This window comes from Saimiri boliviensis, chromosome 2, assembly GCF_048565385.1.
Source record: "Saimiri boliviensis isolate mSaiBol1 chromosome 2, mSaiBol1.pri, whole genome shotgun sequence".
NCBI lineage: Eukaryota > Metazoa > Chordata > Mammalia > Primates > Cebidae > Saimiri > Saimiri boliviensis.
The window spans coordinates 104,339,746-104,351,799 of record NC_133450.1 but is presented as its reverse complement, the minus strand read 5'-3'; the positions used below and the strand labels follow the sequence as shown (position 1 = coordinate 104,351,799).

General features: G+C 35.9%; 1 protein-coding gene and 1 pseudogene across 1 annotated transcript in view; both read right to left on the bottom strand.

Annotated features, from left to right (window-relative positions):
* Nucleotides 1-12,054, bottom strand: part of LOC101050874 (uncharacterized) — an 891,623-nt gene that overhangs the window by 567,769 nt on the left and 311,800 nt on the right. The window lies entirely within an intron of this gene.
* Nucleotides 5,268-5,356, bottom strand: LOC120364204 (small nucleolar RNA U13; annotated as a pseudogene).

Here is a 12,054-nt window from a genome sequence, read left to right as displayed (position 1 = left end):
GGTTACTTATGAATATGATGATACCCATCTTATAAGATTGTAATAGGATTAAACAAAAAAAAACCACAATAAATATATACTCCTCAAAAACGGCCAGCAATTATTAGCATTAAAAGCTTTCAAAAGTGTAAGAGAAAGGAGGGCTAAACTAAAGCAAATAAAAATTTAAAAACTGATGAAACCCACAAAGTTTCTAACTTTGCTCTTGCTTAAATTAGGGAGTTAACACCTAGAGAGAAAGCCAAGGATGGAGGAGAATGGGATAAGTAGTAATTAATGAAGTACAATGCCAGCATTTCTTTTTTTATTTATTTATTTTCTTGAATTTAAGTTTTGGGGTACATGTGAAGAACATGCAAGATTGTTGCACAAGTACACACGTGCAATGCCAGCATTTCTAAAATCTCAGCCTCTTCCCCATTGCTTCTAAGTAAATCCAAGCTATTCTTCTGTTCTAATATTCTAAACTGTGGGCTTATCACTATGAACCAAGAAAAATGCAACTGTAAATCCCAAATGGCAATTCTAATACAAAGGGTCCTGATTCTCAAAATGAGCTTTTTAAAGTTATTCAGTCATTTAAAAAGTTTTACATTGACAGCATAGTGTAAAACTAAGTTGGGTTATCTAAATCACCTCTTTAGTTTTATAGATAATGTAATCGAGAGCAAGAGAGGTTGAAAAACTTATCAAAAGTTACATGGCTAATAAATAGCGGAACTAAAGTTAAATTAACACAGATGTCTAATCCCTAATTTGCTGGTCTTTTACCTATGTATGGTGCTTGCTTCTCTCTGTCTCTTTTTAAATCATGTACCAGAAAGATGTTTCTCCTCTTTTATTGATTCATCTCTTTGGAATGTACGTGCCTCTATGTCCCTTGGAAGGTGAAACGAGCACATACAGAAAGTAGAATTAAATGCAAGAACACAGAAAGTGGCCATGCTTCATTAAAAGCAAATGGAGTAAACTAGTGAGTAGCAGAGCAGCGATTTTGCCATAGCTATCTGATTTTCAATCTTACAGAATCTGTGTACTCCTTGCTCATGTCTCATTAAAAGTTGCTTCTGGTTTGCTGGGGTAATTTTAAAAGTTTGGCTAAAGTTATTGCCCTACACATGAGGACTTAATTGCACTTGAGGTTGGTTGACCTATTTACCTTCCTTCCACATTTTGTGCCTATGATAATGAGAGCTTGAAATAGATCCTAGTCAGTAGGAAGGACAGCATCATCTGCTTTTCAATTAAATTATCCAGCTCAACAATTTCTTATTTACACCAACGCTACAACCAGATGGAGGGGAGGACCTCTCACATCTATAGTTGACACTTGATTTTCTTTTCCAGATTCTATGCTCTTACAATTTTCCTCCTTTCAATCTGCTGCAGGAAAAAGTTCATTTTCTTATTTGAGAGACATAATTTTCTGGTAGGGGTAAAATATAAAAGCCTACTAAAACAGACATCATTTCTAAATGTTGTTTTTGAAACAAGCAACTTTAAACATTTCATTATGACTACTTTTCAGAGCAACTAAAATGCCTAATATACAAATTGCATTTTATTCATTCTATAAGCAAGGAAAGAAAACTATAAATGCAATGTTTTGTTTTCAAAATACACAGTTTAGAATCATGCAACTTTTTTGCTAACAGAGATAATGCATTTTTTTCATTGTTAAACTCGTATAGGCCATAATGACAACCAAATTCTCATAAAGTCTTATCTTTGTAATGTTAATATTGTGGTACCTGCTAGTCACCAGACGTGAGTGCCATAGCACCATCTTGCCTATGTTAAGGGGTCTTCAACTGGCTTTCATGTCATGGCTCAAAGATGAAGGTACACACTAATCAAAGGACTAAGTTCCAGCCAAATAAAAAACCTATATCCTCTTATTTGCTAAAAACTTGAAAAAAAAAAAAAGGGAAATCAAAGAAAAACAAGAATTTGGATAAAGGAGAACCTAAGAAAACACTTTTAGTGAGACTCACTTGAGAAGGCTTAATCTAGACTCAGTTACTTTCAAGAACTTGTTCTAGACGCCTCACAGGATTCTAAGAAACTGTAGGATCTCAAGAAGAATCACTTCAATTAGAGCTCCAAGAAACTGCCCTTCCTATCCTCAGATAGACTGTTCAGGCCCATTCAAACAGACACGAATGAAGAGGCAGAATAATATAGGACTGCCAGTGTAACTTAGCTTCAGATCCTTAACTTCATAAAGGATCTCAGTGGGTCTGAAAGCTCTCTAGATTTCTTTAGGCCAATTACAAGACCAGAACAATCTTATACAGATATTCCCAATCCCCTGTGCCTCCAGTATAGCATTGTCTTTGGTGCTACAAGCTGCCCTACTTTGTCAGTAAATGATATAAACCCCATATCTTTGGGACATCAAGATGGCCTGCATTTTCATTATTAACTGTTCTTCAAATGTCCAAGTCTTTGGGGCTCATTAGGAGGAACTCCAATTAATGTGGCCAATTAAAAGAAACCAGCTAGACAAGAGCAAACAAATTCTATGAAACCTCCATCTGATCAAAAGATAGCCTTCACAGTGGCTCCTCTGTAGTCTATCCAGTAGCAGTCACCCAGGAGACATAACCCTCTTCATCCTATAGTAATAGGAGTAGGTTTAAAGGGTGTCAGGAAAAACAGTCTCCTAGTGCTCAATGGTGTCAAAATTTTGATGTCTTTCAAGGACTTCATCTCCTAATCTGAGACTCATTAACTAACTGACTTTGTATACACACACTGACTATACATATACACACAACACTAACAATAGGCACACTATACTGACTACATATACATATACTGACTATATATGTGCACACAAATACACACACACACATATATATATATATTCATTATAACTTACATATATAGAAAGATTTTTGAAGTTATATTAGTATTTGTCATATTTTTCTGCCCTACATCAAATCCTTCTTATTTACATAACAGCAGCTGGGGATATCTTGTCTTTCCCCATTCTCTGTTCATGTAAGTAGATCTACCCCCTGGCTCTGAGCTTCCACATGCCTCATGCCTTGTCCATTAGAGCATCACACCTGTTGACCAGAGGGATTTAATTTAGGAACGAGCATAAAACCCAAGCTACAGGGCCAAAGAAACTCGATCCCCTGGAAATTTAATTATAATTTTAAGAAAGAGATATTTTTGCCTTTAAAAGCAGGGAAAGTGGTGGTGGAGGAGAGTGGCTGGTTGGCCTTCCTGAAATGAAGCTGATGCAGAGGGAAGGGAAAAAAAAAAAAAAAAAAAGCTGAGAGATAAGGATAAACTAAACTTTGAGGACTTTGTTTTAGTTTTAAAATACAGCTCTTCCAGAAGCCTGACCTGTGCCTAGACTTTTTGGTTACATGAGTCAGCAAACTCTTTTTTTCCCTTTAAGTCAGATTATATCACATGCAGTGAAAAGTCCTCACTATGTAATTTTATTAAACCTTTTTAGCTTCATTCAAGTCTTACTTTTCAGGTGAATTATAGTGCGAGCTTCTCGAAGAAAGCTAACTTTATTAATGAGTATCTTGCAAATGGATACACGCAGACATACACCATAAATGTGGGTAATTTATCTTTCTTCATGAGAAGGAAATAGAGTAATAATATGAATATCAGTTGAAGAACTGGATTTTTTAATATCTTAAATTCAACCAAAAAGGTTACTTTGAACCAGATCTAAAAATTTTCAAAATAGCATTAAAATTTTTTTATATCAAGCCATAGAATATCTTTCAGATAGTAATAAGGCATGTCTGAATTTCAATAGAAAAACATTAAAAAATCAGAAGACTATACATTAAACAGTAACAACTTCATTCAAAACATGTAAGACCTTCACAAGTGCTGTTTTGCTTTATAGTATGACAAAAGCTACCTCGTTGGCAGTCTAAAGTGAGTGGTGATGTGAAAAAAGCAATCCTCTCAATTCTAAAAAGGAAAATATTTGCATCTACTCTAATAATTTTCTGTCAAGTTAAGAAAAAGGATTGTTCTTGTTATTTGTGATCTCTCCAAAGCAGGCACAGAATATGTAGGAAATGAAAAAAAAAAATGTTTAGAAGAGCTTGTTTTCATGCACTACAGATTCTAACCTTGTCTCCAAGAGCCAAGGTTGATGCATCCCATGCCAAATTAAATCTAAGATGTATGCAGTCATGAAAAGGGTACTGTTCCATGAAACATTCCACTTTTCAGTTAAAGTTGCTGATGTTTATTAAATATGCAAAAATTACAATGTCAATATAACTGCACAAATTAGGGTTTTTTTTTTTAATGTTTAAGCACTGCACTGTAAAGAATGAAACAGCTGAAGACTTTCACAGCTTGTTACCTGTATCTTTTTCTCAGAAAACCTGTGCTAATAAATAAGCCATATACTTCCCAAAGATAAGGGATTTCTAGTCATATCCCAGTGAACAGTTTACTGAATATATTTGAACAAATTGTCTTTGTTCAACGACCCTGACTAATTCTCCTGCTAGTTGGATCAGTGTTAGAAACCTTGGTACTCCGTGATTCATAAGCATTCATATTTTTGAGCTGGTATATCCTCTCCATGCAGCTGATCATTGAGCACAAAGATGTTTTATATTAGAATAACATGTACCTTATTTTTTAAAACTGAGATTTGCAAAGGCTTAAGGAAGCTGAAGCAACGGTATAAAAGATCTGAAATAAACATATATTTGAATACTGTACCAATAATGATTTTTTGTCTTAAATAACTTTACTTTTTCTGATGATGACAGTAAATAAGTTTCAGTATGAAAATGCAGAAAACACAGAAAAAATACAGAATAAAAATAACCTGTAATTCCTACAGGTGATTTTTAGAATTTTTGAATAAATTCCAAATATATTAAAATTCTAAAAAAAACTCAAATTATTTCAAAAACCTTGAGTGAAGAAATCCTTCCAGGCTTTTCTTTTTATTGTTCCTTGTTTCCATCCAACTTTTATTTTAACTTCAGGGGCACATATGCAGGATATTCAGGTTTGGTACCTAGGTTAATGTGTGCCATGGTATTTTGCTGCACAGATCATCCTCTCACCTAGGTATTAAGCTCAGCATCCATTAGCTCTTCTTCCTGATGCTCTCTCCCCTTCCAGCCCCGATCCCCCAATAGGCCAAATATGGAAATAAATAAATGTAATAAATAAATAAAATAAATTTTCTTTGAAAATTGAGATTATATGCTAAATACTATTTTGTATTTTTTGAGGTATTTTTTTTAAATTTCTGTCAGACAAGTAATGTGCAGACATGGTAACAAAGTTCAAGGGAGGCACATCTCTGTGAGCATAAAAACGCAATCATCATCCTTAGCATTCTTTGTTTTTTATAGTACATGTATCATGAACATTTATTTACATCATTAATTACAAAATAGGATCACTAACAACCTACAATACTTTATTGACTTTTTCATTTAAAAATATTTTCATTGGTTTACTAGAGGGAGATGGCAGGAAACAAGGCTGATGATGTGCAGCTCCCACTTGGACAGAAGAACAGAGTGTGGAAACTCGCATGATGGACTTTTACCACAAGAACCACAGCAGGAGCATACCAGGAAAGCTGAAAGAAATCACAGATCCTTTGAAAGAGGCAGCAGGCTGCTGCAAATTCTGTAAAACAGGCAAAAAGCTTTGAGTTCCCAAAGTGTGAGAGGGGAGTACCTGCCTCTAAACACATACCCACTGGGGAACCTGAAACTCCAGATTACGGGAGACGAATTTAACCTTACCTGAAGCTGCAATTAATTGAGTGTGAAATATGAAAGTAGAAGCAGCAGTGGAAAGAACATAGTAGGTACTCCCATTCTCCACCTTAAGCCCAGAAAAGCCATCCCTCACTATATCTCACAGGGACCCTTGGGGAAGTCAGCCAGCAGAATGTGGGAGGGGTCACAGGGTGAAAGCAGCTGAACTTTGTAATAGTTTTGGCTGGGCGCAAACTCTTTTGAGCAGAATCCAGAGATGAAGTGGAACTGCTGCAGAAAAAAGAGCAGGAGTCTGGCAGACAATGTGGGGAGATGGGCACGGGTGTCGCCTGAAAGCCGTACTTCCTTTCTCAGTGGGGAAACTTACAGCCTGAGGCTAGGTCTGAGTCCCACTCTGCAGGCTGCCTGGAGATAAGCTTGGGGGTGTTAGAGGAGGGAGGGAGACCAGCCATGCCAACTGTGTGGGAGCTGGGGCAGGCCTATTGCTATGCACTTTCCTCCACTTTCCTGGTGACAGAGGCAGCATAATCCCCCTTGATAATAACCCCATTGGTCTAAGAATCACCCCTCATTCCTCATAGTGGCCATGGCAAGCCCTGCCCAAGGACTGTCTGCCTAACCCTGCCCCAGCTGATATTTCTCTACTCACCCTGGTAGATCACACAAGACATAAACTCCTCAGAGCTTTATGACCTTGTCTGTCACCTGAGAAACCCAAACACTTATCCTGGCCAACTTCGGGCAAGCTTCTATTTCCCTTCTGCTATCAAGCTAGTGCTCTCTTGAAAGCTCCATCTCCTGGCAGGAGGCCAACAAACTCAGGAGCTTAAGATATTACAGCAACTTATGACAGAACACCATTGCTCCAAGGAAAGAGAAAACAATAGCTAATTCCACTGCCCACAACCTCCTGGCTAACCAGTGGTCCTAGTTTGTCCATTAGACTACTTGACGGATAGCATAACCAGCATTCAAGAAAACCAGCATGCTATCTATACACATATCTACAACTAAGGACTGTCAGAGAGTCTACTTCATACCCTTGCCACCTCTACCAGAGCAAGTGCTGATATCCATGGCTGGAAGATCTAAAGACAGATCACATCATGGGACTCTTTGCAGACATTTCCCAGCACCAGCCCAGGGCCTGGTAGCTCCACTGGATGGCTACCATCCATAAGACTCCCCATAAGACAAAAGAGTCTGAACAGCAGGCCTTGAGTTCCAGATTTTTCCACTGAAATAATCTACCTTAATGAGGGGGAATCAGAAAAATAATTCTGATATGTCATAGTTATATGACAAAGTTATATGACAACAAAGTTATATGACACACCCAAAAGACCACACTATCTCCCCAGAAATGGATTCAAACCAAAAAGAAGTATCTAAACTGTCAGATAAAGAATTCGGAAAATTATTAAGCTTCTCAAAAAGACACCAGAGAAAGGTGAAAAACAAATAAATTTTTTAAAATACAAGATGAGAATTAAAAATGTTTCTGAGAAATAGATATTATAAAGAAAAAACAATCACAACTTCTGGAAATGAAAGAAACACTTAGATAAATACAAAATGCACTGGGAAGTTGCAACCATAGAATTAAACAAGAAGAAAGAACTTCTGAGCTTGAAGATAAGGCTTTTGAATTAACTCTGAAGACAAAGATAAAGAAAATATAATTTTGTTTAATATGAAAAAAAATTAAGAAATTGGGATATGTTAAATGTCCAACTCTAAGAGGAATTGGTGTTCCTGAGGAAGAAGACAAATCTAAAAGTTTGGAAAACATATTTGAGGGAATCATCAAGTTAAACTTCCCTGGCCTTACTAGACATCTAGACAACCAAATACAGAAGCTCAAGGGACACCTGGCAAATTCATTCCAAAAAATATCACCCAGAACATAGTCATCAAGCTATCTAAAGTCAAGACAAAGGAAAGAATCTTAAGAGCTATGAGGCAAAAGCACCAGGTAACCTGTAAGGGAAGACACAGCAGATTAACAGCAGATTTCTTAGCAGAAACCCTACAGGCCAGAAGGTACTGAAGTCCTATCTTTATCCTCTTCAGACAAAATAATTGCCAGATAAGAATTTTGTGTCCAGCAAAACTAAGCTTCATAAATGAAGAAGAAAGAGGTAGTCTTTTTCAGATAAACAAATCCTGAGAAAATTTGTCACTACCAAGACAGCACTACTAGCAATGCTAAAGGAGTTCTAAATCTTGAAACACACCTCAAAATACAGCAAAATAGAACCTCCTTAAAGTATAAATCTCATAGGGTCTATAAAACAGTAATACAGTGAAAAAACCAAGGTATTCAGGCAACAACTAATATGATGAATAAAATAGTACCTCACATCTCAATTGTCGCATTGAATGTAAGCAGCCTAAATGCTTAACTTCAAAGACACGGAATAACAGAATGGATAAAAATCCACCAACCAGGTATCTGCTGTTTTCAAGTGACTCATCTAACACATAAGGACTCACATAAGCTTAAGTTAAAGGGTTGGCAAAAGATATTCCATGAAAATAAAAGCCAAAAGTGAGCAGGAGTAGCTATGTCTTTTATGAGACAAAACAGATTTTAAAGCATTAACAGAAAAGACAAAGAGGGACATTATATAATGATAAAAGGATCAGTCAAAAAGGAAATATCACAATCCTAAATATATATGCACTTAACATGGGAGCTCCCAAACTTATAAAACAATTATTACTAGACACAAGAAATGAGAAGGATGACAACACAATAATGGGGGGACTTCAATACTCCACTGACAGCACTAGATAGGTCACCAATACAGAAAGTCAACAAAGAAACAATTGACTTAAACTATATCCTAGAACAAATGAACTTAACAGATATTTAAGAACATTCTACCAAACAACTGCAGAATATGCATTCTTTCATTAGCACATAGCACATTCTCCAAGACAGACCACATGATAGAACACAAAATAAGTCTCAATATATTTAAGTAAATCAAAATTATATCAAGTACCCTCTCAGACCACAGTGGAATAAAATTAAAAATTAACTCCAAAAGGACCTTCAAGACTATACAAATACATGGAAATTAAATAATCTGCTCCTGAATGATCTTTGGGTCAATAATGAAATCAAGATAGAAATTTAAAAATTATTTGACTGAACCAGAATAGTGGCACAACTTACCAAAACCCCTGAAACACAGAAAAAGCCGTGCTAAGACAAAGTTCATAGCATTAAATGTTTACATGAAAAAAGGCTGAAAGAATGCAAATAGAAAACCTAAGGTCGCACCCCAAGGAGCTAGAGAGAGAAGAATAAACCAAAACCAAACACAGCAGAAGAAAAGAAATAACAAAGATCAGAGCAAAACTAAATGAAATTGAAACAAAAACTACAAAAGACAAATGAAACCAAAAGCTGGTCCTTTGAAAAGATAAACAAAATTGACAGATCATTAGCAAGATTAAACAAGAAAAGTAGAGAGAAGATCCAAATAAGCTCAATTAAAAACAAAATAGGATATATTATAATTGATACCACAGAAATACAAAAGCTCATTCAAGGCTACTTGTGTATGAACAACTTTACATACACAAACTAGAAAATCCAGAAGAGATAGATAAATGCCTGGAAACATACAACCCTCCTAAATTAAATCAGGAATAAACAGAAACTCTGAACAGACCAATAAGTAGCAAGATTCAAATGGCAATAAAATAAACAGCTAACAAAAAAAAGTCCAGGGCCAGATGGGTCCACAGCCTAATTCCATTAGGAATTCACAAAAGAATTGGTATCAATCTTAGTGAAACTATTCCAAAAGATAAAGAAAGAGGGAATCCTTCTTAAATCATTCTGTGAAGCCAATATCACCCTAATACCAAAACAAGAAAAGGACAAAACAAAAGAAAGAAAGAAAAAAAACTACAGACCAGTATCCCTGATGAACATAGATGCAAAAATCCTCAACAAAATACTAGTTGACCAAATCCAGCAGCATATCAAAAAGGTAATATACCATGAACAAGTGGGCTTTATACCAGGGATGGAAAGATGGTTTAACATCTACAAGTCGATAAATGTGATACATCACATAAACAGAATTAAAAACAAAAATCATTTGATCATCTCAATAGATGCAGAAAAAACATTTGACAAAATTCAGCATTCCTTTATGATTAAAACCCTCAGCAAATCTGGCATAGAAGGGACATACCTCAAGGGAATAAAGGCCTTCTGCGACAAACCCACAGGCAACATTATACCAAATGGAGAAAAGTTCCATTCTCCCTGAGAACTGGAACAAGATAGGGATAGCCACTTTCATCACTTCTATTCAACATAGTACTGGAAGTCCTAGCCAGACTAATCAGATAAGAGAAAAAAATAACGGGCATCTAAATTGGTAAAGAGTAAGTAAAACTCCTACTGTTCACCAATTATATGATTATATACCTAGAAAACACTAAAGACTCATCAAAAAAGCTCCTAAATCTGATAAACGAATTTAGTAAAGTTTCAGGAAATAAAATCAATGTACACAAATAAGTAGCATTACTATACACCAAAAAAGACAAAGCTGAAGCTGAAAATCAAATCAGGAACACAACCCCTCTTACAACAGTTGCAAACGAAAAATAAGATACTTTGGCATATACCTAAACAATATAGGCATATTAGGAATATATCTGACTAAGGAGGTGAAAGAGCTCTACAAGAGAAACTACAAAACACTGCTGAAAAAATCACAGATGACACAAACAAATGGAAACACATCCCATGCTCATGGATGGCTAGAATCAGCATGCGAAAATGACCATACTGCCAAAAGCAATCTATAGTCAAAGCAATTCCTATCAAAGCACCACCATCATTCTTCACAGAGCTAGAAAAAAGAATCCTAAAATTCATATAGAACCAAAAAAAAAAAGCCCACATAGGCAAAGCAAGACTAAGCAAAAATAACAAATCTGAAGGCATCATATTACGTGACTTCAAACTATACTACAAGGCTACAGTTACCAAAACATCATGGTACTGGTATAAAAAATAGGCACATAGATCAATGGAACAGAATACAGAATCCAGAAATAAAGCCAAATATGTACATCCAACTGATCTTTGACAAAGCAAACAAAAACATAAACTGGGGAAAGGACACTCTACTCAGCAAATGGTGCTGGGATAATTGACAAGCCACATGTAGAATGAAGGTGGATCCTCATCTCTCATCTTATAAAAACATCAACTCAAAATGGATCAAAGACTTAAATCTAAGACCTGAAGTCATAAAAATTCTAGAATATAACATCAGAAAAACTCTTCTAGACACTGACTTACACGAAGACTTTATAACCAAGAACTCAAAAGCAAAGGCAAGAAAAACAGATTTTAAAAGTAAAAACAAAAAAAGATGGTGGTATGAATGTGGTGAATAGGGAACACTTTTACACTGCTGGTAGAAATGTAAACTAGTACAACCACTATGGAAAACAGTAAGGACAATCCTTAAAGAACTAAAAGTAGAACTACCAATTGATTCGGCAATCCCACTACTGGAGGAAAAGAAGTCATTAAATGAAAAACAAACTTGTACACATGTTTACAGCAGGACAATTCATAATTGTAATAATATGGAACCAATCTAAATGCCCATCAACCAATGAGTGGATAAGGAAAATGTGAGATACACACACACACACACACACACACCATGGAATACTACTCATCCATAAAAAGAAATGGACTAATGGCATTAGCAGCAACCTGGATGGAGTTGGAGACCATTATTTTAAGTGATATAACTCAGGAATGAAAAACCAAACATTATTTGTTCTCACTTATAAGTGGGAGCTAAGCTATGAAGATGCAAAGGCATAAGAATGATACAACAAACTTTGGGGGACTCAGGGTGAAGGCTGGGAGGAGGGCAATGGATAAAAGACTACCCACTGAGTACAGTGTCCACTGCTTAGGTGATGGCTGCACCAAAATCTGAGAAATCGCCATTAAAGAACTTATCCATGTAACGAAACACTACCCGTTCCTCCAAAACAATTAAAATAAAATTTTAAAAAATATATATTTTTATTGCAGGCCTAATGTCTACTAAGGACTATGCTAAACTCTCAGTAAGGAGACCAGAATGGAGGTCCCTCATGGAGAGGCAAACATTAAACCATTAATTACATACTTGAATACTACTCTGATAGCTATTTTTTAAAGACACAGACAAGGTACTGTAAAAGCAAATAATATAGGTGCTCAGCCTGATCTGAAAAAAAGAAAGGCTTTCCTGCAAAA